The sequence below is a fragment of the Ambystoma mexicanum genome, chromosome 10, assembly GCF_040938575.1.
Source record: "Ambystoma mexicanum isolate Mex_15411 chromosome 10, UKY_AmexF1_1, whole genome shotgun sequence".
Lineage (NCBI taxonomy): Eukaryota > Metazoa > Chordata > Amphibia > Caudata > Ambystomatidae > Ambystoma > Ambystoma mexicanum.
In genome coordinates, this window is record NC_090932.1 from 776,753,463 (window position 1) to 776,779,369 (window position 25,907).

Sequence of the window (25,907 nt, forward strand, 5' to 3'; positions counted from 1 at the left end):
CATAGACTAGTGGGTTAGAACATTCCACACTCTGTTGCTTCTAGTATCAAAGAATGAGGGCACTCACTGGAAGATAATTTTCTGTGATGTCAATACAAATGCAAAATAGGGGACCCTGGAAGTATTTGCCAAACAGCACCTCACAAAACCTAAAATCATCCCTGTGTATTTCAACCTACACCTAGAGCCACATTTAATTCCATCCAATGTCCTACAAACTATCTGAACCGAAATCACCACACTTTCATTTGTGTTTTTTTGGCTCAGAAGGGGTCATTGTACAGGCTCAGAAAAAGGCCTCTGACAGTCTCAGAAAGGGGCTACTTGCAGTTTCATATAGACAGGGCTGCATTGGGAACCAAAAGCGGCCCTGGACATTTTGTTCAAAGTGGCTCCATGTTGCACCGATCAGGTAAGCATAGCAACCAAGCCTAAAACACTGTAAGGAGTGATTGGGCAATCTCCCAAGAATAATGTTTGCATATGGACTAAAAGGGTGCATTATAGAACACTTTTTCTTAATGCTGGTGTTATACCTGCCCAGTGTACACAGCCCAAAATCCATGCCTGGCATCCTTCTTCCTAACAAAACGAGACCCTCAACTGTCATCCACCTACGCCTAACATAAACACGTACCTGCTGCTGTCGTGCCTACCACAACACACAATCCATGCGTGACATCCCAATTTTGGCAGACACAGCACAATGAGATGGATGCATGGCCCAGTATCATGGAGGTTAATTAGGAGGTGAATCGTAAATGTAAGCCCAGTTTCAATTCAGACACCTTGGGCCTCATTATGAGGTAGGAGGTAGCCATGGTGCTATGAGCACCATGGCTACCCCCTTACCGCATACTGGGTCCGGGTTCTCGGAATGGGTACTTACCGGGTCATTCCAACCTTGGGGGACCCGGTAAGTCTCCATTTTGAGAACCATTCCCCATTCCCATTTGAGCCCCATGAGGCTCAATGGGAATGGGGAAGTAGCTAATAACGGTACCACAATTTGTGGTACCGTTATTAGCTCTGAAGTCCCTTAGCGGGTCCCGTAATTAACACCTGGTCAGACCAGGCATTAAGGAAGGGACCCGCTAAGGGACCTTGGAATATGGAGGTACGGGATTACCGGCACCGGCACCCTTACCGGTGCCGGTAATCCCTTACCTCCTACCTCGTAATGAGGCCCATTTGTCTCAGCACTTGCTGACAAATGTGTGTTCATGCAGCTTTACAGTGATGAATTGAAACGTGCACAAAGCACATTATAAACCAACCAAATATATACACTTTTAAATTAAGCAAAAGGTTTATGATTGCGTTACCACCATGACCCTGCCATGTGTTCCAAGCATTTATTCTAAAAGCTGGGGTTCTCGGTGCTTTTGGAAAAGTTGCTAGTTCCTGGTGCCAGTACTATTAAAACATCCTTATGTTGCATTCATCCCCCAGTGCCATTGCCCTCTCCCGAGCTTAGTGTCTACCTACAAACACATGTTGTCTTACTCAGCAGGTAGACGGTTTTAAATGGAGCCAAGTGCTTTTTGGAGCTGCAAGATTTAATCGTACAAAACTGTGTTGCAGGATAATGGAATGCCGCTGCTCATCTCTGTTCAACTCTAAGCCATCAAAATACCAGCTCTCATCAGCTCTCTTGCAATGGGGCTTGTAAATAGGGAAGGGCTTACACAAACAAGACCAAACACCTAAGCAAGCTCCTGCTCTCTTTGTATAACATTTATAACACCTAAGCAAGCTCCTGCTCTCATTTTATAACATTTATAACACCTGAGCAAGCTCCTGCTCTCATTTTATAACATTTATAACACCTAAGCAAGCTCCTGCTCTCATTTTTTAACATTTATATAACAATGCAATTGGTCAAGTTTTTCCCCGAACCCCAAGTGAACATCGACCAGACCAACACATATTGTTACAAATCAGTACCAATAAAAGATGGCTGTGATACAAGTGCCAGTGATGTAACATAAATTTCCCACCACAGATTACTCAATGTTTCGTCATCATTTTGGTTTGGCCTTTTCATCTTGCCCCATATCTGATGCCCTCCGTGCTATTGTTATTGCCCAACTTTTTGATGTGCAGTGTGGTATTCTATTTAGCAAGGAAAGATGTTTTTTGTTGTTGCTGTCTCTGCATTCTGTGCTGCCTCTGCACCGTTCCCTCTTTCACTGCCCCATTCATTTATGTATTTAAATTGTTGTAGCGTGCAATGCACACACTCATACAGCCATTAGGACAAGAGACAGAGAGTCTGTCTGGGTGTCCAAATTAGGCTATGTGTGCCCAGCCCCAGACCACTTAGTCTCGGGGAGATGATGAAGAGATGCGCTGCACATTCACAGCTCTTCCCCACACGAGGGGGGCCCTAGGGCTACATTTTCAGGGGCGCATAACCCTTCAAATGTTGGGAGAGGTAATAACTTCAGAACCTGTGGGGGAAGGGTAAACGTATTGGTGTGTGGGCGCATCTATCCTCTTTACACATTTTGAGACTATTCTAGTGAAGTTTCAATGTTACGAACCATTAACTCTCTCCTTCACGCCTGAAACCACACACTTAAGCACTGCTGTGAGAATGAATGGTCTCCTGCCCCTACGCTCCAATCACTCTCCTGACATGCAAGTGCTAACACCCCATCACAATTTCAATTCCCTAAAAATGTATGCATGCGAAAGCAGGGTGCAGCTGAGTTACTAACAATAAAACATTGTACATTAGTAATTGCCGGTCATTTGTTAACTGTGCACCATATCTGTGTCCTGCTCCGTTCGTCTACAGCTCTGTTCCTATTACCAAACATGATGGACGGAGAGGGGTGATAGCTGGAGTCTGATATGTACTACTAAGATACAGGGTGGCTGGCAGGCGGTCATGGGGTTTGATGTGCTTTCTTAAGATTCCAGGTGTCTCATCTGAGAGAACAAAGGAACCACTGAGTGGCCATTCGAGACACAAGTTCTCTGTTTGGGTAGCTTAGATATGGTTGAGAAGTGGCCATCCTCAATTACAGCCCTAAATGTCTCGCCAACAAGCCCTTGGCCTCAGCAAATACATGTTTGCCAGCTCTGTCACTGAAAAGGCGCCAGGGGCAGAGAGTGGGTTATCCTGAGCAGATAATGGAGGGTTCATCTAATGCTCCCCTCTTCATCTGGGAGTCAGACCCTAGATAAACTGATTTCAAATAATGTCCATGTGTTGGCCACTCTGTCAGGCCGCGCACTTCAAAGGGGACTCACTGCCATTCTGCCATTATTGCACTCGCTGAGAATCAACGACATGCTTACCTGATTCACTCAAGGTGGGCGGTTGGAGGGAGCAAGAGGGAGCGATGGGTGGATCTGGCCGTTCTTACTAAAGCATTAAACATAATATAAGAGCCTACCGGTGGTCAGATTTCTCTTACCGCAAATGTGAGTGGCTCGTCTTTCAGTGACAACACAAATGTTCGCCTTCTAAATATTTTTTGCTTTTGCGGTCGGTAACCTAACCCGTTCCAAACCTTACCGTAGTATTAGTAACTCAAGCACAACTTTGCAAGTGCCGCCTATATCCAGCCAGCCCAATCAATCACCCCAACTCTGACTTTCTCTGCACATGCGCTGACGAGGAGGCACGTGCAGTCAGACTAGGCCTGGGAAATTATAAGCAGCACATGTTGATTTTAATTCACGGCTTCTGAGGCTTGCTTGCAGAGAACCCAGGGGGAGCTAGCCTGGATTTGCCCACACTGCTGCAGTGACAGACATGCTGCTCAGACTGAGTGATTGCTGAAGAGTCTGATGATTTAAGATAGCAGCACTTTACTGTATTACCAAATACCAATAATTAAATGATGCATAATGCATGATGACTGTCACAATGGTGTTGTTGGAGTCGGACTGCTGGTGTCCCCTAGAGGTTGGCACCTCAGGCAGCCGCCTGCACTGCCTGATGCAAAGACTGGCCCTGCATCCTGATACCCCCCACCCATACACCATGCCCATTAGCGAACTCCCAAGCCAGAGAAGCCCTCTGGGGTTTATAGTCATAAAATCGAAAATCAAAATGTCGAAAGACAAAAAATCGAAAAAAAATGTTGGAAAAAAAAGTCACATTTCTTTTTTATTACGTGTTTTATTCGAAATGGGGGGGTTCGCCCCCAAACCCCCCCTTTTTTTTTTTTTTTTGCTCTTACCTTTTTTTTTTTACATGCGGGACCCAAAAAAGAAATATAAATAAAAAAAGAAATCATTCGACTTTTTTTTTTTTGACATTCTTTTTTCGATTTTTGTGTAATTCGACATTTTTTTTCAATGTCATGACTGCACACCGCTCTCTGGCACTCCAAAAAGTGAAAATCCTCCTCCACTCCCACACCATCCTTGTGCCCACTGAGGAACTCCCCACCACTCAACCTACCTCCCATGCCACCCTCTCCCTCTCCCTTAGCCCACTGGGGAACTCACCACCCTCTCAACACACCTCCCATGCCGCTCTCTCCCTCCCCATTTGCACAGCGAGGGGAACTCACCATTCTCTCAACCCACCTCCCATGCCGCCCTCTCCCTCCCCCTTAACCCCTACTCGACCATTGCCAACAGACCACCCCCCTTCATTTCCCTTCCCTTCTCTAAAATTAGCTTGTCTTGCACTTGCTAGAATGGTAGCCTCATCTCCCTCCCACTCTGACCTTCCCCACCCTCTCTCCCACCCCTATGGCACCAAAACCCACAAAATGCTGAAAAAGTAACTGGTCTTCTCCCTCGACCCTCCACCCCTCACCACTTCTGCTTCAGTCCAACCTCCCAGCCTCTCGCTCCCCTACCCCCAGACACTTCCCTCTCCCAGTTTCCACCCCTTTCTCTTGACTTCTCACACAGTACACCTTCTCACCCAGCGCCCTCCAGACTCAATCCAAAAACAACCCATCTAATCCCCCACACCTCAAATGATCCATTCACCACCCTCCAAACCCCCCATTGACCCACCCCTTGTCTCTCACATACCTACCTCCCGCGCCTACTTTTCCCGCCCCCATCGGCGTAACCCTCTCACCTGACCCTCAAAGTCCACAGACATCCAGCGCCCTCTACCCCACCTCAACCGGTCTCAACCTCCCTGAATGATTCTACCACACCCACCACCCCATTAGGGACCCATGTCCGCCAAGCTCCCAGTTCGATGAACATCACAAAAATCACCTCCCCTCACAAAGTCACATGCATCCTTTTTAATGCCCACTCGGTAGGAAGAAACAGACACAGCATCTTTGACCTCCTATACTCTGACAATCCCAACCTCATTTTTATCACCGAAACCTGGTTCTCTGATGACTTTGCTCCAGTAGCAAACAAAGCCTTCCCCCTGGCAACTCACTTATCACCCACAATAGACCCTCCAGAGGTGTCGGATGGTAATCCTCTTCAAACCCATTTCTCCGTCTCAATCGTTGAATCCCAGACATGCAATGCCTCTTGTGAATCCCTTCTGGAAAAACTCTTGCTACCATCGACTTTCACCCAGAGCTTCCTACTCATCTACAGGCCCCCTGGATATGACAGACATTTCGCCAACAACCTCTGTGACTCAATAGCTACCATTCAGGTTCAGGTAAATCACCCTTCTCTTACGCTCCTAGGAGACTTCAATATCTGGATCGAGATGTCCAACAACCCCATGACTGGTCAGCTCGTTGGCAGCCTTGAAGCGCTCAACCTCTCCCAACATACCACTGGTCCAACCCACTCATGTGGGCACATCCTTGATGCAATTTTCAGCTCCCATGACCTGGTTTATATATCCTGTCCCAAACCGCTCATCTGGGCCGACCACTTTGCCATCCCTTTCTCTATCCACACACCTGGCCCTCCTCCTTCAGCTCCCCTGCACCCTACCCCTAATCTCAAATGCTGGAACAAAGTCAAGATACTTCCCAACCTAGCCGAAGCCCTGCTTCTCCATCCCCCTGCTATACTGCACTTTGATAGACCCTTAACCATCGATCTCTTTGACTCCTGGCTTAAAGACTCACTAATTCCTATCACCCCCTCGCACCCTGCATTCTCACGCAAAGGACCGCCCCTCGAAATGGTTCACGCCCCACTTCAGGAATGCCAAAAAACAAAATAACTCTCTTGAATGCAAATGGCGAGCATCTAAAACCTATCTCAGCAGATCCATTTCCGCCCTGCACTACCGTAACTACAAATCCGAAATCCGAAAGGCCAAAAAAGCCTATTACAATAAATGAATTCTCAACTGTGGCAACCGCAGCAAAGAACTCCACATGACCATATCAGAATTTGTGAAACCTACGTGCACCTCTACCCAATCCACCCCCACACAATCACTCTGTGACTCCCTCTTGCTGCACTACTACAACAGAGCACTTGACAGGACGGCAACCCTTAACACCAAACTGTCCTTGCTCGCCCCCTTCCCTTCAACCAACCCCTCCCGATCCCATTGCCCCGACGCCCACTTGACCTAATTTCGACTCCTTCAAACACATCTCCAGAGACGAGTTCCTTGACCTATTATCAGCCAGCAAACCCTCCGGGTTACCCCTCGTCCCCTGCCCCGCCTCTGTCCAGAAAGAAATATTCTCCTCTACCTGCGCAGGAGAACACACAAGAGCCATACTAAACGACTCCCTCACCCCTCACCTCTGGCATCTTCCCTGAAGCCTTCAAAATAGCGCATCTCAAGCCACTTCGAAAAAAGGCATCCCTTGACCTCCTATATCCCAAGATTTACAGGCCGAACTCCAACAGCAGATTTCTTGAGAAACTCATTGACCGGACAGCATACTCCCAGCTCAACTCCTTTGTAGAATCGAAGAGTCTACTCAACCCTGCACAATCAGGCTTCAGACCGCAACATGGAACAGAAACGACTCTGTTCTCGATCTGGGATGATCTCAAGGTCACTGCAGACTCTGAAGGTTGCGCAGCACTGATTCGCCTCGATCTCTCTGCAGCCTTTGACACGGTTAACCACTCAGTCCTCCTTGACCGCCTTCACTCCCTGTGAATCCGTGTCACTGCTCTCAAATGGATTGCCTCCTTCCTCAGCAACAGGAAACAAATAACCTTGTTCTCCCCTTTTGTCTCAACTGCTCGCTCTGTGAACACTGGAGTACCCCAAGGCGCATGCCTATCTGCTCTCCTGTTCAACCGCTATATGATCACTCTACCAAGAATCATCCACATGCACAACCTCTCCTGTTACAACTGCGCTGACGATACCCAAATTATCCTGAGCATCACCAAGACAACCACCAACCCTCGTCCCAATCTTGAAGCTTGTCTCCACGAGATAGACCGATGGATGACAAAAAAAACACGTCCTTTTGAACCTGATAAAACTGAAATCATGGTGTGCGGCAATGCTGCCCTTCTCCCACATCCGCTACCATGGCCCTCCTCACTCTGCGCACCCCGGCCCCTCCAATATAGTCAAAAAGCTAGGCTGCAATATGGACCCAGGCCTAACCCTCTCCCGTCAGACCAACAACGTGTCAAAATGCTGTCACTACCACATCAAACTTCTCAGACGCATTTTCCCGACCTCTCCTACCTGAACAGACTTGCCGCAGTAATGTCTATTGTGATGTCGAGACTGAACTGTGCCAACTCCCTATACCTGGGAGTACCGGCATAGCAACTCAAAAAACTCCAAAGAGCCCAAAACACTGCCGCAAAACTGCTCCTCGCCCTGGGTCAAAGGAACGACATCTCACCCGCCCTCCGAACCCTCCACTGGCTCCCAGTCGGACGAAGGGCCACCTTCAAGACCCTATGCATCACTCACCGAGCAGTGCACAAGACCAGCCCAACGTACCTACAAGAGAAGATAAAACCCTACCTCCCATCTCTCACCCTAAAATCAAGCACTGCCCTCTTTCTAGTGATTCCAACCTCTAACTCTATCAGTATCGGAGGATCTGCCTTCTCAACCTTGGCCCCAACTCTGTGGTACTCACTCCTCCCACATATTCGACACATCCAAGACTATGGGGGTTATTACGACCCTGGCGTTAAGGGTTTAACGGCGCCGTAAAAGGTGTCGGCGCCGTTAACCCCTTAACGCCTGATTACGAGGTCCCTTTCGTGACCCGACCTTAACGGCTGGTTTTACCAGCCGTTAAAGTAGGGTGCCGCAAAGGGACCTCGGTGCTAATTACGGTACCGCAACTTGCGGTACCGTACTTAGCGCCTTCCCAAGTCCCATTGAGCCCTATGGGGCGAAAATGGGAATGGGGAAGGGCCATGGTGAAATGGGGAAATACCGCCCCGCCAACCTTGGATTGGGGCGGTATTTCCCCATTCCACCATGGCGGACTCTTTACAACACCAGCACCAAACATGGTGCTAATAGCGCCATGGTTTAGCGCCGGGGTTGTAATGAGGGCCTATATGACCTTCCGCAAAGCTGTAAAAACATGGCTCTTTCCGTAACACTGATTATGACCATCTGAGGCGACTAAGACCTGCCACCCGATGACACATGCTCAATGAAATCCCGAGCAATGACGCCAGTGAATACGCTTATTAAGTCACTATTAAGCAAACTCACGCTGGAAATCCAGAATAGCGAGCTCCTTAGATCATACCTCCACCCAAACACTCACCTCCCTTATCACCATGCTTACTCTCTACTCTACACCGACACACGATTAGAGTGCAGGTACACCCCTCATTCAATTTCGGCCTAGCTGCTCACATACGAACATTACTCCATGAACATCTCATCATTTTAATAAAACTCAGCTATATCCCATGACAACCGGCCTAGCTGCACACTTAAGCATCCTACACAGGCTTAACGCAGCCAGAACCCAGTCTTGGGAGGTCATTACGACCCAGGCGGTAAGTACACCAACTTTACCACCATGGTGTAAACTATGTTTACACCATGGTGGATGGCGGATTTACCGCCCCATTCCAAGGTGAGTGGGGCGGTAAATCCCCATTTCCCATTTACCCATAGGGCATAATGGGAGTGGGGAAGGCGCTAATTACGGCACTGTAAATTACGGTGCCGTAATTAGCACCAAGGCGGTTTAGCGCCATGGATTTTAACGCCTGCTAAAAGCAGGCGTTAATATTGGAGTCAGGCGTTAAGGGTTAACGACGGCGTTAACCCTTGACGCCTGAGTAGTAATGAGGGCCTTGGTGTCCATCCTCCAGACTGCACACATTCAACTAATATCAATACCACCACACCTAATGCTAGGCTGCAGCTACCATCAGGGAATTGCATCGGTTGCGCACATAATTGGTGCACCCAAGCACCCCATGACACCTTACTCTCTCAACTGACCTGGACTACGGACCTCGAGGGCATTTTGAGGGCATACCAATTATATATAGAGTGCTATATAAATGCCAAATAACATAACAATAATCAATCAAAGCACTGGGGTCAGGCACATGGGAGCAGCAGTAGTTAACCTTGAAGTAGGGGAATACTGTGCGGTAGCACATGTACAATTGCCCATGCACTATTTGATACAAGTGGCAGAGCTCGTGGCCCTCATATTTTATCTCAGGGGTGCCATTTACTAAGATTAAGCATATGTCACATCCACAGTGCACTTCGGTCTCCCCAGATGGCGGAGGTGAGGCTTTAAAAAAACAGATGGTATGCCAGTGCAGCATGCTGCACTATTTTGAAGGTTAATAGATGCATTATCACTCCCTGAAATAGCAGCGCTAATAAAATGTACAGCTCACACAAACAACACCAACCCAATTGTTTATGGCAACCGTGCAGCCGATTTAGCAACAAAAGAAGCAGTATATTTAGAAAACCCTGCTAACATATCAGACTCTGCAGATATGGCCACAAAAGAGGCAGCATACTTAGCAGATTCCGATGACATAAAATCCACTGAATTCTCATCACATTTAGTAGAAATTGCAGTTCCCTTCAGCACCCTTCCGATCCAGACTAATGAACTATAGACATAAGGTCCACCGTAGGAAAATGAATTGTGGACAAAAAGGTGGTGTTCTGTATCTCCTACAGACCTCATCTGGAGTCAAAACATTTCAGAAAAAACAGTTATGCCCCAAAAGCTGCTCACAATTGCCCTCAAGCAGCTGCACTTTTCCTCGCACACCTCCAAGGAATATATTGCAGCTGACTTGCAGCAGGAGTGGTTCATTCCCAACCAACAAGAAATCATAGTGATTTTTTTATCAAATTGCATGACCTTTCAAATGCATAATATTGGTCACACTCTTAAGTGTAAGTGATATCAATCCAGCACACACCCAAGTCAATGCCTAGCGTGTAATGCACAACTGAAATCCTTATTTATTTTTGTCTAAAAGTTCTTTTATTCTGAACGATGTACCACTCATATCATGCCCCTCTTCTGGACCCCACCCCACCCCCCGGTCATTCTGAACCAGGAATCAGGCTGGTTTGCAAAGTTAAAATATGTATTTATGTATTTACAATTTAATCACACTGGCCCTCATTACGACCCTGGCGGAGAGGGGTTTACGCCAGCGTAATGCATGGCGTACCTCTCCGCCAGACTACGACATTCCGTAGCGCCATGGTGATTTTTACGCCTGCTTTTTGCAGGCGGAAATATCCATGGCGCTACGGGACTTGTTGTTAATAACGCCACCGTAATTTACGGTGGCGTAATTAACGCCTTCCCCACTCCCATTATACCCTATGGGGCAAAAATGGGAATGGGGAAGGGTAAATGGGGATTGGGGACTTACCGCCCCGCCAACCTCGGAATGGGGCGGTAAGTCCGCCAACCCCCATGGCGGTGTTGGCAGCTCTGCGCCATGGTCCATGGTGCAAATTGCACCATGGACCTCCGCCAGGGTCGTAATGAGGGCCACTATGTTTTAATGGGTATACAATAATCACTGATGGGGTGATGTAACAGTGAATAATCTCTTTAATACGCAAGGAGTAATAATGAGCAAAACAATTCAGCACAGAAATAATACTTTTGTGTGTGTGTTCAGAACAGATAGCACTGTGGTTAAAGGTTCCCCCTGCACACCCCTCAACCCCCCAATAGGCAATGTAACGAGGTAGGAGGAGAGAGCAGGTATTCAGGAATGGTAGAATTCAAGCAAAATATCAATCCCACTTTTCCTCAGCAACACAAGAGAAAAACGGAATTGACTGTCAAGCTGTCAGAATGGCTTTTGGAGTTATCTTAAAAATGGATTGGGCAAAAACACTAAATATGGTTTAAATTGCTGAAATTGTTATAATTCTTATGGGAGCCACTTTGGATAGTTGTACACAAACACAAGAAATTATTTAATAACAAGAATCAATTTGAAATCTTAAAATTAAGGTCGGGAGCAATCATTAGCTGTTTTAAATGTGTAAGAATTTCCCTAAATGAAAATTTGCGGCAAACTGTTCACTGCGTGATAATCATGATAACGGGAGAACTGTAAGGATTTGGGATGCGGTTTTGGATGTGATTTAAAGCTGTGGATGTTAGCTACAAGCGGAAGTTGTTTCTAGCACACAAACTGAGGAAGTTATGGACGTTTTAGTGGAGGTTGTTTTTTTCGAATAGGCACGAGAAGGAAACACAGAAATGCACTTTTAAAAATGACAAATGAGTTTGCTTACACTAGGGGATGACTATGAAGAAGTGAATACCACACAGGGATTACAATCACTGGATCAGGGTGACCACCTGATAAGGAAACTCGACTTCTTCAGATGAGAGAAGATCAGCCAAAGATAGTTTTAGCAATACTAGCCCACGAGGAAAGATTGGATAGAGAGTTTCGACAATTCAACAATACTCCTAACAATATCAGGTTCTGCAGACAAGATAGGATGGATTTAAGATAGGGATTGGACTAAGCAAGCTACATATGCTAGGGACACAGTTCTATCTATAGATACTCACGAGATATGTTTCAAACAGAACCGTCAGGATTCTGGTAATGGATTCTGGTCAGGGATTCTGGTCAGGACAGACTGGGCAGTTTCAAGGCACTCTGGAAACCGCACGCCACAGGACTGGATCTGATCTGCAATGCACTTTGGTCAAAGCATGGCACCGGACTGGATTGGATCTGCCCTTTTTGGTTCTGATGATAATTATTTCAGCAGGCAAGCAGTACAGTGCAGCCCGGCTGTATTTTAGTTCTCCTTAGGTTTGTGGGGTTGGTTCTGGAAGTTGAGGCCTAGCTGAAAGTGGTTCAGCTATGCAATGGGTTCTGCTTTGTCAAGTTTCTGGAGTCTGGAGCAAGGAAGATGGAGAGTTCTGCAACAGGGTGCTCCACCAGCATTCAGATAGTGGGTGAATCTGTCTGTCTTTTTCTGCCCTCTGCTGTCTCTATTTACCTATGATAAAAGGGTGCATGTGTGCTGATTTAGGCTAAGCTCACCACTTTGAGAAGGATTGGTCAGAATCTCCTCTCTGCCTTGATAGGAGGAGAAAAACAGGGTGTCACCTTTATGGTGTGGGTTTATGAGGCTTGGAGTCCACCCCTAGCCTCTTGGACACAAAATCTACTTTTGACACAATACATATTTACACATATGCAACCTCTACAACAACCACATATATAGGTCACATATTTTGTACAGCAGCTATCCCTCCAAACCCCGTAGCTGTGGGATTTTGTGTCTGCTCTTCCCAGAATTTTGCCCTTTTCATCAGGAACACAATGGGCCTCATTACACGGTAGGCGGTGGACCAAGGCGCTATTAGCACCTTGGTCCATGCCAGTAAAATACTGGCACCGCCTTGGAGGAAAGGGGAATTACCGCCCTATTCCAAGGTCGGTGGGGCGGTAATTCCCCCTTCCCCCATTGCCCTTCCCCATTCCCATTTTTGCCCCATAGAAAGCAGGCGTTAAAGTACCAACCCGCAAAGGGACCTCGTAATCAGGCGGTAAGGGTTAACGGTCACCGGTACCATTAGCAGTGACCGTTAACCCTTACCGCCTACCGTGTAATGAGGCCCAATGTCCCATTTATCAGCACATTTCTACAAGTGTGCGCGTATAACGTGGGCATAACTGTATACCTTCTCATACTTCTAGCAGAAATACATTTGGTATAAAATCACATTTTCTGCTGTTTCCTTCCACAATATGTCACACGATCTTGCCGCCTCTTGAAATGTGCAGGTAAAAATTAGATTTACAATTCCGTTACTTTTGTGTTTTTGACCATTTTAAGTGGCAAGTCATATGTATTTAAACAAAATGTTCTTTGTGAATGTCCAGCCACAGATGGCTGTTTGTCTCCACCTCTTTTTGTCTCTCTTCAGTTCAGGAGCAGTCTCCTCCCAGTTCTCTTGGCAGAGGCCATTTTACGACGGTCCTCACACTTAGCCTTGCCTGCTTTGCAGCTGTTCATTGTTTCCTTACCCACTGCAGACCAGGTTCTCCCCACACCCTATAATTATCATTTAGGTGTGATTTCCAGGTGGAGGGAGCTGGAGGGCGAGGCCTTGCTTCTGTGAGGAAAGCTGTTATTCCAGTTTGGTAGCTTTGGCCAAGCTTTATTTTAATTGTTAATTCTGTTGAATTTTCCCTTAGCATACAACAAACTTGTAGGATCAAATCACAGCTAAATAATTCAAGATTTTAAACCATGGAATCAAAACAATTACAAGATGGGTTACTCTCAACAACAGGCCTCTTAGCTTGCAAACATTTCATTTTAGTTTATACATGTTTAAAGTTTTAATCCTGCAGCCCCTGACAGCTGTCATTCAGGCGGCCGAGGGTACGGCGCCCAGATTCTGACAGATCCACAGACAAACCACTTTTGCTGTGGAAATCCCTTGATGCTTTCAGCTTTTCAGGACATTGTAAGTTCACAATGCTTCTTATACTAAGTAAATTGTATTACTCAGTAAGAATTTTGGATGTGTGAGGGTGTTTTGTACCGACATTCTGCAGTTTCAGCAACCAAGAAAAAGGATTTAAAGCAAGATCTTGGGGTTTCCTTCAGCCAAGCACTGCTTTTCCTTCTGTACTTCATCTTCACATGTTGTGGAGCCCAGTGACATGTTTCAGGAGTGAGATCTCTGTTCCACCACTGACAACATGCATGGCAGATTGGGCAGCCATCTTTTTGTGTTTTATAAAGCGCGATTTTCAGAGGTTTTGGCGCGCACAAGGGTTTTGCGGCCATTTTGATGCTTCTGGCACCATCAGAACACAGTGATGCTGCATGGCAGAGCAAAAGTGGGTTGAATCATCCCACAGAGCCCCCCTCACGACTTGAGGTTGACCGCTCGTCAAGGGGAAGTCGGGAGATTGGGATGTTCTTTCTTTTTTTGGTTTGGTCCAGGTTCAGAAAGTCGTCTGCTTCTCCCATCAGTGCTGGATCGACATGCTCTCCTCGCCGGTTCTGGATGGGAGTATGGAGCGATACTCCGGGCCCCTTGGGTCTTTCCTCCCGGTCCCCAAGTGGTCCTCCTTGGTACTTAGAATCCTTGGTTTCAGTGCTATGAGACAGAACAGAGCATGGTTATGGAAATTTTCCCCACTACTATTCAAGTTGTGGGGCAGATGCATATATTGAATACAATTTACAATCTTCCCCGCCTGTAATTCCTAATGATTTTGACAGGTGGAATGGTTTTAACAGTTGGATTCTCCTAGGTGTCCGGAATGTCCCCCTCTGGGTTTCCGGTTGGCTCCTCTATTTGCTGCAAATTATGCCTGGGATGGCAACACTTAAGCTGGTTGATGTGGACCTACTTGTCTTCCCTTTCTGCCAAACTGCCCTTGGGGATGCAGATTTTGTAGGCCACTGATGAAATTCTGTCTACAATTTCAAAAGGACCCCACCACCTTGGGAGAAATTTTTGCTGTTTGGCTTGGTTCCTTTGGAAATTGTACAAGTAGACCGGATCCCCTACTTGGTATTCTTTTTTAGTTGTTTTGAGGTCATAGTGTGTCTTCATACTGTCTGCAGATCTTTCTAGATTTCGCTGAGCATAGGCAAAAGCACGTTGAAGGTGTTTTTTTCAGATTCTCAGCATACTCATGAGTTGTGGAGGCATTTATCAAGGTCTGCTCTTGGGTTCTGTAGAGCAGAAGCTGGGAAAGCACCATCCTTCGTCCAGTCATAAGCTCAAACTGAGACATTTTTGTTGCAGAAGAAGGGGTAGATCTGATGGCCATCAGGACAAGAGGTAATCGAATGTCCCAACTTGGCCCAGAATCTGCCACAAACTTTTTTAATATGCTCACAATAGTTTGTTGTATCGCACAACTCCACCACTAGAGGCTAGTCGGTAGGCAATATGTAGTTTCCTTTTGACCCCAAGTATCTGTCACATCTTTGTCATCACTTTGCTAGTGAAATGGCTCCCTCGGTCTGACTCAATCCTTTGGGGTAGTCCAAAACGCGAGAAGATGTGATTGATCATCAGGGAAGATGCTGTTTCTGCCTTGCAATTTGGGGCCAGGAGACATTCCACCCATTTAGTGAATAAGCATGTTACGGTCAACATTTACTTGTTCCCCCTAGAGGAGCGAATCACGGGCCCAATGAAATCGACTTGTAAATCTGACCAAGGCAGTGTCACCCCCCTCTTTTGGAGGGGAGCACGGTGTGTGAGTGATGTTGGATGAAATTGTGCACACACAAGACACCCCTTCAAGTATTGGTCGAGGTCCTGCCCCATGTGTGGCAAGTATGCAACCTCTCAAGATTTCTAATGTCGTATGAAACCCCCGATGACCGGCTGTGGCCGCATCATGGGCGTGACTTAGCATCAGGCTTTGGAATGAGGTAGGGACCACTCACTGGTCATGGCAGCTATGGCCAGCTATGGATCTCTTTACCAGAAAACTGTCTTGGATTGGGAACATTTTTTGGACATTTCATCCACACTCTGAGTTCCTCTTTCCCTACGTAATCGGTATCCATCAGGGGAAAGTTCTCAGGGTCCTCAATGTGTTGATAAAACTTACCAATTATTGGATCCCCTTTTTGAGCCGTAATCAAATCAGCATCTGGGGTCCACTTACTCCATTGTGCAGTTGAGAGTTTATTGTGAGCATTTGTCTGGGACCTAGTGATAGCAGTGACCTGGATTTCCCCCAACAGGGACACGACCTCAAGTAGATCCCCTTGGATGGCTCCAGTTTTGGCCAGCTGATCAGCTAGGTCAATTCCAGTTTTGTCTGATCACTCTACTTTAGAATGACCCTTGATCTTTTTCCAGTAGATGGTCATCCCATTCGAGGTGACCAGATCATCAATATTTCATATTAATTTCCCATGTTTCAATGGTTTGTTATTAGCACATAGCATGCCTCTGGTTTTCCAGTTAACCATGTGCTCCAGGAACCTGTTCCGTACATAATCTGAATCGGTGATTATGACCAGTTCGTGGAGTTGGTGTTGGACAGCAGTGAGGATGGCTTGATGCACAGCCATCAGCTCTGCCACTTGACTACTTCGGGGACCGATTTTGTACCCAGCGGAGGGTTCTGGGGCAATATTCACCCATGCATTCCCTACGCTGGCCACAAGTTCCTTTTCCCCATTGTTGTCAACATGGTAGGAGCACCCATCCACATAGACAGTGGGCATTCCCTCACACTGGTCTTCTTCATAGACTTTGTGTGGGGAATTAAAGTAGGCCTCCATGTTGTCCTTGATTTTAAGACTTTCGTCCTCGAGACAGTTTTCTCTGGCACAATCATGCAAGTCAGCTAGACCTTGCGCGAGGGGACTCTTCTTGTTTTGGCCATATCTGACCTCCACAGGAAAGCCATTGACAGAATCCAGGAAGTAATTCAGGAATTACTCACATTTCCGGCCCGGATTCTGTCACTTTGAAGATATTGCAAAGGTTGGTGTGTAGTCTCCACTATGATGTGTTCCCCCTGGATGAACGGGCGGTAATTCTTCAATGTCCACACTGTTGCCACGAGTGCCTTCTCCCAATCATTGAATTTTTCCTCTACAGAGGATAAAGTCTTACTCGCATAGGAGATTACTTTATTGACTTTGTCATGCTTTTGATATAATACTGCAGTCAAGCATGTATTTGAGAACCCTGTCTCCAAGAAGAACTCCTTGTTATTGACAGGGTAAGCTAGGCAAGGCGCTTGTGAGAGGCTTCTTTTGAGTTGTCTTACAGCCTCGGCTTGTTCTGGAACCCACTCCCACTTGACCCCCCCTTCAAAAGATGGATATGGGGTCTTGTGATCTCTGCGTAGTCCTCAATGAACTTTCTGTTGTAATTAGTTAGTCCAAGAAGGCTCCTTAGTTCCTGCAGAATTGTGGGGTCTTTTATTTTCTGGGGGGCTTCTACTTTCTTTTCCTGGGGACAGAGACCCTGAGGAGTTATCTCATGCCCCAAGAAATTGACACAGGTTCTGCACCACTGTACCTTTTGAAAGGAGAGTTTTGCTCCGGCAGCCCTCAACTGGGTAAGGACATAATGGATCTCCGCTATGTGTTCCTCCACAGTCGAGCTTTTGACTAGAACATCATCTTCATAGGCCAGGTTACCCCTCTCACCCAGGTCGGGCATGGCCTTATGTAGAAAGATATTAAATTAATTGCCGGAGTTGATGTATTCGAAGGGAGTCCGGGTACAAATGTACTGCTGCCCCCGAAGGTAAAGGCCAGCTTGTATTGGTCCTCCCTACTGACAGGTACAGTCCAGTACCCATTGGTCAGGTTTATTGCAGTGAATACCTTTGACCCCTGGATCTGGGCCAGCCCTTGGTCCATGTAGGGAAGAGGCCATCGGGAAGTATGGACCAGTTTGTTGAGCTCCCTTAGGTCAGCACAGAGGCTCCACTGGCCGTTTGGTTTCAAAATCCCCAGCACCGGAATATTGAAGGTGCTGTGGACTGGACGAATTATCCCACGCGACTCAAGGTTCTTAATTATTTCAGTAAGGGACTCCATTGATGCGAGAGGCAAGCGATATTGCTTCACAAACACTGGAGTCATGCCAGGGTCCGTGGGAATTATTGTTGTGTGGATGTCGGTGTGGCCACAGTCATATCAGTCTACCGCAAAGAGATCTTAAAAATCTAAGAAAACATGTTTAAATGTTTGCTTTTGCTCCAGAGTCTCACAGGCATCAGCTAGGTTGACTCTCTCTTCAACCATCTGCCTGAAGCCTGGAAAGACGTCCGGTTTGGCTATCTCAGCGGCCTCCTCCAGCTGGGCAGAGAAGTCCCTGGTCAAAGGGCTGATTTGGACTAATGGCTTCAGGAGAGGGAGGCAATCCTGGTGGACCTGAAAGATCACCTCATCCCGTCTGAAGTCACAGGTCACATCTTCCTTAACATAAGGGCAGGAAGAGTACACCAGGAAAAATTCCCCCCATGCCGGGTGAAGATCCTGTCTGGTGTTGCGTCATCGTCGCTATCACTGTCAAAACAGTCCTTGGGGATTGGTCCTAACAGTTCATTACCTAAATCTATGGAGAAATGTTGGTCATTAACCGCCATTCCAATAATGGTGCCTGCGCCCAGGGTGACACTCTTTAGGTCGCTGTTATCCACCTCTATTGGAATGGTGTTGTGTTCTATGTTGACTAGTGGTGTTGAGTTTACCCCCAACCCTTGCTGTTGGAAATGAGCATTAAGGTGGACATAGGCATCAGGACTTTTCAGTTTCTGTCCTCTTTTAATTTTTACTTCCAGTGAGAATTGTCGGGTCCGTTCTGGGATGGTGACTTCCTCTCCAATCTGAATTTAACTGCATATGGCAGCAGTTGTGCTGACCGAAATGCTTTCTCTGGGTCATCAAAGTCCATGGGATTACCCGCTAATCGGGACCAAGCTTTGACGTTTATTAGGTCCAAACTAATGCCAAAGCGATTGAGAATGTCACTGCCTAAGTAAAATGCAGCAGGGACATCTCGCACTACCCAACAATTATGGACTATGCTCTTGTTGCCTATGGACATTTTGAGCATACACCTGCTTGGCAGGAGATGTTTGGAATTGTGTGTTTCCAAGTCCATTTCCCATGTGTCTAAAAGTTTAAATGTGGGAATGGCTGGATCTTTTGGGAGTTTGCGGAACATGGCCTCGCTGATGAAGCTCTTACCGTTGTTCACACACACTCGGGCGAGAACAGAGTCCTTCCCATCATTTAACTGAATAGGGATGAATAACTGCTCTCCATTTTTCTGAATGTCAGCCAAGCTTTGAGCTGATTTCTCATCTTTTTGGACTATAGGAATGGGCTTTTCTGATTGTGAATTTGTATGCCACCTTAGACTGGAAGGAAGATTGATTTTCAGAAATAGAGAGGACTCGCCATCAACAGTTTGTTGGTCCTACTGCAATTACTGTCACGTCTGGGATTTGATTATTCTGGAAGTGAAATTCAATTTGGTCAGGTTTTTGTTCAACCATGAGGCATGTGTCATTTAAACTAGCATGGTTGACACTATGTTTCAATTTTATTGGTCGGCTAGTCTTGGCTCAGAGGACCTTGTTTACACAATCTACGAGGGGAGACAACCTACGCAGGAGGTAATTCCCTAGTAAACAAGGTGTGCCCTCTGGAGTCACAACTATGACCGGGTGCTTCACCTTGTGTCACCCAATTTTAATGTCCAAATCCGCAGTCCCCTCGATGGGAATTTCCTTCCCGTCGAAGTTCTGAAGTTGTCCAGGAAGAGGGGTGAGAGGAATTTGGTATTTCTCCCCCCTTCCCGAATTCAGTTGATCAAAGGCCCTTTTTGACAGAAGGGAAGCTTGGGATCCAGTGTCCACCAGTGCCAAAATTCTACATTGCCCCTGTATTTGGTCCGGGGCATAAAATCTTCCCTCCTTTTCCTGAATGGGGCAAAGATAATGCACATTTTTGGCCAACTGGTGGGTTAACTTCCTTGCTTTGGATACCGACAGAGAGGTGATTTGGGCAGGATTCTGTTTGGGATCTTGGGAACCTGTAATAAAAAGGTGACAGCTGGATATGGGGGACGTTTTGGGTTCCCCTGGTTCTGATTCTGGGCTGCCCCCCCCCTTTTTGGAGGCAGTCACCAGAATGGGTTTGAACCAGGGGATTTTCGTGCTGGTCATTCTGGGGTTTTATGATGGGCGGTTCTAATTCGGTCCCCACATCTACCCAGTCTGGATTTGCATCTTTTGGGACCCATTTCTCTTTGGGAGGAGTTGCCCCATCCCTGACGGAGAAAATCCTTTTCCCAGGATCCTATGAGGATCCCTCTCCTTCAAACTGGAAGATTTGCACCTCCTCCACAAAATGGGCCTTCTTAGGCTCTTTATTTCTCCTACCCGCCCTCTGCTCCTTGGGTTGCAGACTTTCGGGGGCAGGAGATTTTGGTTCCGGTTCCTGGGTTTCCAGGGGCTTTTCACAAGTGGGGAAGGAAGCTTCCTCTAAGGCTTTACACCCCCCTTCCCCTTTCGTCTCCTCCCTGGGAACCGGTGGGTTGTCTGGGTTCTTCCCCCATCATTGTTCTGGAGCACCAGACCCTGGATTTGAGGAATTCTGAGCCGCCATGCTCATCTGAGGGTTCTTTTGAGCCCTCAGCATGCGACCCATATCCTGTGCCATGTTCTGGACCTGGCGCTCTAGTTAGGACACCCACTCTGGCTGGTACGGGGTCCTCAAATCTACCCTGGGTTGATCCCGGGAAGGGTAACTATCCCTTCTCGCAAAATACCCCTGGTTAGGAAAGTTTGGGTACCCCTCCAACCTTGGCCTCCCCACTCCCGGATTGGGCTGTCTGGGGTCATGAAAGTGGGGAAAGAAAGACGGGTTGTTTTGGGGGTTGAAGTTTGGCAGGTACCGGTGAAAGAAATTTGGTCCGGCATTTGGGGTATTACTGCCCTCCTGGGGAAAGTGAGGAGGGAAGTTCCCTGGGTTGGCAGCTGCTTGGTTGGACCCCCCCCTTGGGCTGGTGGAGTCCACACATAGCTCAGGATGGGTTTATTTCCCTTGTAGCATGGGCTGATGTAGTTGGGGAAGTTAGGGGTCCCATTTGTGGGGTTACCTCCCTGGCTCCCTGTTTGGGATTGGCCCGAGGGCCTTCTGGGTTAGGGGTTGGTCGGATATTGCGCGGGAAAGTTTTTAGGCCCCACCATCTCCAAATCTAAAATGGGGGCAACCTTCACCTCCGCCACCTTAGCAGCAGCAGGAGTGTTGGTCACTTTGGGGCTTTTGCTAAGTTTTTTATTTTCCAATGGCCTCTGTACTTCATAGAAGCGTGTTGCTTGTTCAACGACCCAGTCTAGTGATCTTTTCTTATGAAAGTTCCTCACTAGCTGGGTCATAATGTACTTAGGGAGAGCATGAAAGAAGGTGTTCACAAATTCCTTACTGTCAGTGCGCACCCTTCTAGTGGTCTGCGTAAAGGTGCGTTTCAATTCCTGAACAAATTCTTGTGGGGCCTGGTCTTCCCCACATTGTAAGTTGTAGGCTGCCTTGCAAGCCTCTTGAGGGTTCCTATGAATGGAAAAATGTTTCAGGATGGCCGCCCTATAGGTGGACCATCTGGAATGGTTCTGATCCTCCAGCCCCGCAAAGAAGCTGGAGTGCTCAGGAGAAAATGTCCACTTTACATACTGAATACTGCTTTGGCTGTCCTTCAGATGGAAAATTTCCATCATCTGCTCAAATTATTCAAGATGCTCCCAAACCGAATATTTGGCATTTCTGTGGTAGGGCATGATGATGCTCCTAATGGCATTTTTGTTTTGTTTCAGGGGATCCTTGAGGAAAGCCCTCTTGACTTTGTTGGCCTTTCTAGTTCTTGTCACCCTGATCCACTCATCCTCTGACTCAGAGACACTGCTACCAGAGGTGGCTGTCTGGTCTTCTAGACTCTCCTGGATTCTGCGAACTTGGGAATGGCTGGCAGAATGTGGGGGCCTAGTTCCTTGGGTCCTGTGGTGCTCAGAAGAGTCTTCGGTTTGGTTGAGTACCCCCCACTGTCCTACCTGGGAAGAGGTTTTTAGTATGCTCTTAGTGGGCCTAATCTTATGGAATTCCCCACCAAATTTCACTGCCTGATCTCTTGATGAGTTACATTTCTGAGGATCCATTTCTCTGATTCTCCCCTCACTGGAGTCTCCCTGATCAGAGAAGATGGCCCTAGCACTTGGGAACCTGTACATAGATGCCCGCCCATGCATTTCTGGGAGGCGCTGACCTATTAGCCCCATATTCCCCATTGGGTTGAAGTCCACCATCCCCATGGCCCTTGGATCATGTGAGCCAGTGGACATGGGGGTGGCAGAGTCCATGGAATTTAAGAGATTAAAGTCTCTGGTGCCAGGGTTCCTGAGGTTATGCTCAGGGGTTTCCCTCTCCCATCTGACCTCATCTCTCTCAGCTCCTACTCCCTGATGGCATGCACAAATCTCACCCTTTTGTTCTTCTATTAAGGCCTTACTGGTCTCTATTAGTTGTTCCTGCATGGCTATTTGTCTATGGAGCCTGTCATTTTTCTCACAGAGAGCCCCCTTGTCTCTCTGTGCTTCCTGTCTGATTTGGGAGTATTTGGCCAATTTTTGCTGCAGGAGGTTCACCTCCTGAGTTCTGTCCTTACTGGCCTTGTCATTCGTTGCCAGAGCATCTTCCACCCTCCTGGTGTGCTCTAACAGCTTTTCATAGTCCATTTTGAGTTCACCCAGTCCCTGAAGGGCCAGGTGATTTTCTTCCACCTTGGTTTTTAAATGGCTGACTTTCTGGTCTAAGGCGTCCCTTTCCTGAATTAGAGTGCCCCTCCGTGTAGCCAGGTCATCCCTCTGTTTTTTGAATGCACCAGCTTTCTGGCGCTCTTCATCAAACTCTGTTTTGGATTCAAGGTCTTTAAGAATTAATTTATTATTTTCTTCTTTTAATTGGTCTATCTGGTCTTGTAAGACGACCATCTGTTCTTCGCAAACTCTATTAAAAGTTAATTGTTGCGCCAGTTTTTTCTGGCTCTGTTTTAAAGAGTCCAACCTTTCTTGACACTCTTGTTGTAGTATCAGTAATTTGGTGTCTTGCACTACCCTCTCTTGGTGCAGGAGATCCAGATCTTCTTTTACTTTTGTCAGGTACTGTCTGGTTTCACTCTCTGATTCTTGGCTCTTTCGTAGCTTTGGCTCTGCAGAGTCCAGATCAGTTTGGGTCTTCTCTAGGGATTGTACCTGCCTTTTTGGCAGGTCTATGTTTTCGGCATTTTTCCCTCTATTACTCCAATGTGGAGGTACAGGTACGCTGCTATTTTGGCAATTTTACATTGCTCTTCTTTTACCCTTGGGGCCATATACAGTTCACAAAGTGCCTGGTGTAATGGACCCTGGTCCTGCCATGTATCTAATTCTTTGGCAGTGGCTTGTTGTTTGATTTCCTGCAGCCAAACATTCTCATCCTGCTCAATCCATTCACCCCTGACAAACAATTTGTGCAGTAGGTGTTTCTTTTGCCATATTAATTTCCACTGGGGTCGCGATTCCGGAAATATTAATTTCCTTCTGACTTATCTCAGGGTTACTTTTACCTTTGCAAAACAGGCCCAACTCCTTTGAATATTTCTATTGAAAGGTGTTTTTACAGTGTAGCACAGTGTGGTAGCCCAACAATGTGTATGTACCTCGTCAGTTAGCACTCTGTGTTAGACTGGCACAAGTGGTATATCTAATTCAGAATCCCGGACGAGCCCCCAAGCTGTAAGTGATTTCAATCCGGCACACACCCAAGTCAATGCCTAGCGTGTAATGCACAACTGAAATCCTTATTTATTTTTGTCTAAAAGTTCTTTTATTCTGAACGATGTACCACTCATATCACACCCCTCTTCTGGATCCCCCCGGTCACACTGAACCAGGAATCAGGCTCGCTTGCAAAGTTAAAATATTTATTTATGTATTTACAATTTAATCACACTATGTTTTAATGGGTATACAATAATCACCGATGGGGTGATGTAACAGTGAATAATCTCTTTAATACGCAAGGAGTAATAATGAGCAAAACAATTCAGCACAGAAATAATACTTTTGTGTGTGTGTTCAGAACAGATAGAACTTTGGTTAAAGGTTCCCCCTGCACACCCCTCATCCCCAATAGGCAATGTAAAGAGATAGGAGGAGAGAGGAGGTATTCAGGAATAGTAGAATTCAAACAAAATATCAATCCCACTTTCCCCCAGCAACACAAGAGAAAAATGGAATTGACTGTCAAGCTGTCAGAATGACTTTTGGAGTCATCTTAAAAATGGATTGGGCAAAAACACTAAATATGGTTTAAATTGCTGAAATTGTTATAATTCTTATGGGAGCTACTTTGGATAGTTGCACACAAACACAAGTAAAGTTTTAATACCAAGAAACAATTTGAAATCTTAAAATTAAGGTCGGGAGCACTCATAAGCTGTTTTACACGTGTAAGAATTTATCTAAATGAACATTTGCGGCAAACTTTTCACTGCACAATAATCATGATAACGGGAGAACTGTAAGGATTTGGGATACGGTTTTAGATTCAATTTAAAGCTGTGGATGTTAGCTATAAGAACAAGTTGAAATTTAGTTTCTAGCACAAAGAGGAAGATATGGAGGTTTTAGTGGAGGTTGTTTTTTCGAATAGGCATGAGAAGGAAAAACAGAAATGCACTTTTAAAAATGACAAATGAGTTTGCTTACACTAGGGGATGACTATGAAGAAGCGAATACCACACAGGGATTACAATCACTGGATCAGGGTGACCACCTGATAAGGAAACTCGACTTCTTCAGATGAGAGAAGATCAGCGCAAAGATAGTTTTACCAATACTAGCCCAGGAGGAAAGATAGAAGGGATTGGATAGAGAGTTTAGACAATTCAACAATACTCCTAACAATATAAGGTTCTGAAGACAAGATAGAATGGATTTAAGATAGGGATTGGAATAAGCAAGGTACACATGCTAGGGACACAGTTCTATCTATAGATACTCACAAGATATGTTTCAAATGGAACCGTCAGGATTCTGGTCAGGGATTCTGGTCAGGACAGACTGCTGGGCACATCGGATTCGGGCAGGGTCAAGGCGCTCTGGACACGGCACGGCACAGGACTGGATCTGATCTGCAATGCACTCTGGTCACAGCACGGCACCAGACTGGATTGGATCTGCCCTCTTTGGTTCTGATGATAATTATTTCAGCAGGCAAGCAGTGCAGCGCAGCCCGGCTGTATTTTAGTTCCCCTTAGGTTTGTGGGGTTGGTTCTGGTTCCGGAAGTTGAGGCCTAGCTGAAAGTAGTTTAGCCTAAGCTCACCCCTTTGAGAAGGATTGGTCAGAATCTCCCCTCTACCTTGATAGGAGGAGAACAACAGGGTGTCACCTTTATGGTGTGGCTTTATTAGGCTTAGAGTCCACCCCTAGCCTCTTGAACACAAAATCTACTTTTGACACAATACATATTTACACATATGCAACCTCCATAACAACCACATATATAGGTCACATATTTTGTACAACAGCTATCCCTCCAAACCCCGTAGCTGTGGGATCTTGTGTCTGCTTTTCCCCGAATTTCGCCCTTTTCATCATCAGCAAATTTCTACAAGTGTGTGCGTACAATGTGGGCATAAGTGTATAAAGTTTCATACTTCTAGCAGAAATACATTTGGTCTAAAATCACATTTTCTGCCATTTCCTTCCACAATATGTGACACGATCTTGCTGCCTCTTGAAATGTGCAGGCAAAAATTAGATTTACAATTCTGTTACTTTTGTGTTTTTGACAATTTTAAGTGGCAAGTTATATGTATTTAAACAAAATGTTCTTTGTGAATATCCAGCCACAGATGGCTGTTTTTCACCGCCTCTTTTTGTCTCCCTTCAGTTCAGGAGCAGTCTCCTGCCAGTTCTCTTGGCAGAGGCCATTTTACGATGGTCCTCACACTTAGCCTTTCCTGCTTTGCAGCTGTTCATTGTT